A 3,574-nucleotide genomic window follows, 5' to 3' on the forward strand; every position below is an offset into this window, starting at 1 on the left:
GAAGTCTGAGGCGGAGGGCGGGGTCAGAAATATCAAACTTCCCCTTTACGGTGTTTATTTTATGCCGTTTTGTCGCTAGCGAGATGGAGATTTCCTGCAAATAACTACAAGCTACAACTACACTACCTTTTCCGACACGTATTTATTCATAAATATTGAGATATTCAGTACCCGAAATGACTGTTTTCCAAATATGGTCATTTCCTCTCTGGGAGACGGGGGAGGAGTGACTGTATACATGACGCTACTAAACTTAAAGGGACTATAAGAAGTTTAAAAATGTTAAAATTATGTATTTTCCTCCCCCTACATCAGGGGTAGGCAATGTCAGGCCCTCCAGCATGAAACCTTTGGCCCCCAAGAGAATTTTGAAGGAACATTTATTCATAAATCAGAGACCAAATACATGAAAAGGACTCTAAAATGCGGAAAACATTGTCAATATTTTCAAATTTCTCAGCTAAACACCCCTCATCAATCATGAGCAAAACTTATATTTGTCTGAATGCACGAGCTTAATATAGAAGATGCACTTACACGTATGACCTGAGGTGGCAGTAGTGAGTATAAAAATGACTATCTTGCATCTAGTCCCATTTTCTCCAAATAAGGTTTTCTTTACACTCTTGTAACGACATCTCCTCTTTAGTCGCTCCTACAGACTCCAAACTTTACAGGCTTGGACTTGAAATTTTTTTGAAGGTGCTTTAAAGCAGTACTAAGTAACGTGTTTACCTTTATAAATCCTTTCCGTAGTCCCTGTGGGGGTAATACAAGTGTTTATGGGATGATTGGAGGGTCTTTCATCTCCCCCTGGTGTCTCTGGACAGAAAACCATGTTTGCAACTTGACTGCCACCGGGTCGGCGTCACCAATACACACTAATGGAATCACGGAGAAGAAGCTAACATGCTAACGGGCAAAGCTAACTGCGGGCTAGCGTCACTTTAAACAGTATTTACAGCCAAGTTTGAGTGAAAAAAAAAAAATTCCGTTGTATAATTGGATGCACAGTAACCCTCTCCCCCTTCGCCTTTCCTGTCAGCGTCGTATTTACTCTCCAAGACAATTAATAAGTTAAAAAATCGTAACTTGCTACGACACCTGCAGTTGCGCTTATGGCCTCTAGGGTGAAGAGTTACTTAGTACTGCTTTAAGAGGGATTTTTAAATATCTTATTCCTTTGAACTAGGGCTGAAAGATATACCGTTATCGCATCGATATCGAGATATGAACATTCAAAGCATTAAAATCCAAAAAAGCAAGATTATAACGATGTATATTTTCATCAATAAAACTGCACTCTTTATTATCATGTTTTTATATTATATTATATTGTATCGTATCGAGATATCTGGCATGAATATCGACATATGAAATCGTTCAGCCCTACTTTGAACGCCAAAGAACAAGGCGGAATTTGAATTTGACAGATTTGACTTGTAAAGAGCTTATTCAAAAACAACATCCAAAATTCTCTCTGAAAAAAAAACATCTTTCTAACTAATATAGCATCAAAATGAAACCACACATTTAGATTTCGTTGCTGAAAGTACAGGCATTTTTATATGAAAACCTAAAATGACAGAAAGTCTCCCATACATTTTCCTCATATTTATATAAAACTACAGCAAAGGTTTCACATTGACATCTCCACATTTAGTGAACTCTGGTGAACAGTCATTACCGAGGCATAACCAGCTCCAAAACAGCCGCGTTTTGCCTCCACGTGTTCCGCCCTCCGCCTCCACTTCTATAAACGATTTGCCTATTACGACTTCACATGAACGCAGCCCATTATCTCCTCGCGGCTTATGGAAATGTCAGTTCCCGGTGAGCGGCGGCGCCTCTGGCCGGACATCGACGACCACTACGTGAAAAAAAAAAAAGCACAAAGCTGCCATCGCTCTCCGAAATCGCTCTCTCCGAAATCGCTCTCCACAGCGGTTCGTTTCAGCAGGAATATCCGGTGGTTCTTTGCCAAAGCAGAAGCCTTTCTTCCTGTCCTGACTTGACTCTCCCACCCCCTCCCTCCCCCTTGCCCCACATCGCGTTTTTATTATTCTCATCATTGTGCCTTCCAGGAACAATACCATCAGCCTTTTTTAAGACAAGCATCAAATTTTATACATTTTCTTAAGTCGGTTCTTTTTATAGGTTCTTTTGTAACGACGAGATCTATTTTTAAACGGTGAATGTGGCTCCTTCTATGCAAACCCAGCGCTAACAGTTTTTATGAACCCTACAAACCAGTCAGTGCACGAACTTGTGACCAACTAAAGTGTATTTTAGGCACAAGGAAAGAAAAAAAAAGAAAGAGAAATCACCACGCAGCGCTACGGAAATCATACAGAAAAAGAAAAGTGCTTGGTTATGTCAAAGTGTGTGGATTTTTTTTCTTCTATGGAAGAGCTGTTGGAAGCAGAAGACACTGGAAGATCTGAAATGCTGGCACATACGAAGTCCATGAACGCCACGGTTTTTAGCCAAGGTTTTTTTAAACATGTTTTTTTATTTCCAGACAGACACTCAGGCACTGTGTTCACTGCAAAAAAGGGAGTATTTTACGTGAGAGTTGGAATTAGCAGGTTGTTAAAAAAGGCATTTGGCCAATATGAAGACCTTCAATCTGATTTTTCTGGAACGCTATGACATTTTTTATGGTGTAAATTTGTCATTGATATAAAAAACATATGGTCAGCTATTCCCCTCAATCCTCTGCTTAAACTTAAATGTGTGTTTGTGACATAGAAATATAGGATTTGGGCATTAAAAAAGCATTATATTCACCTTGCTGCTACCTGTAGAAACACTGAATTCAGGAACGTTAGCGGAATATCAGTCTGGAGAGTAGACTGTAAAATTAAGAGTGGACCGAGGACGTAAAGCATAGAAATCTATCTAAATGTATCTATCTGAGCCAGTTCCTACATATTTGTTAGCCGACGGCTCCCGGACCCCATTTATTCGACAAAAAGCAGAAACTTCGCTGAATTTCAGTTAGCATTGAGTTAGCTCATTTGTATCTGAAGTAAAATCTGTACATTCATTCATGATTTCTAGCGAGGCGTTGACCTAAATGTGGTCGATGGTTGACAAAACATCCGATCGTTCATAATTTGCGATGTTTTGTGGCTAATGCTAACGGCTATAGGACAAATACACTGTGCAAGCTAATGCTAACCGACTCTGAAAAGTCTCCCGGACTCGCCGACTTGCCGACTGTCATTGCCATTATCGAACGCCACTTCTTTTTATTTCGTTAGCTGAAGCTCATTCATGCTAGCAATTGGACTGTGTTTATGGAGCCAGAACACAGGCAAATCGTAAAAGGATAAGTAAGGACGATGTTGCACGGGTTGAGACGAACGCTTGGAGGTCAGAAGAAGAACCCTGCGTTCGGTAATGACTTAAAGAGGCAAAAAAAGTGTCGGTGAAAAGTCCAGAGGAGCCAGGAACTTCCGGAGCCACTTCCTTACGGCGTCAGGAAGAAGGGAGCCACAATAAATCCATTCTTAATTTTACTGTCTGTGCTCTTGAGTAAGACTTTTAAGGCCAGGATTTGAGTAACATG

The sequence above is a fragment of the Gobius niger genome (assembly GCF_951799975.1).
Source record: "Gobius niger genome assembly, chromosome: 22".
Classification (NCBI taxonomy): Eukaryota; Metazoa; Chordata; class Actinopteri; order Gobiiformes; family Gobiidae; genus Gobius; species Gobius niger.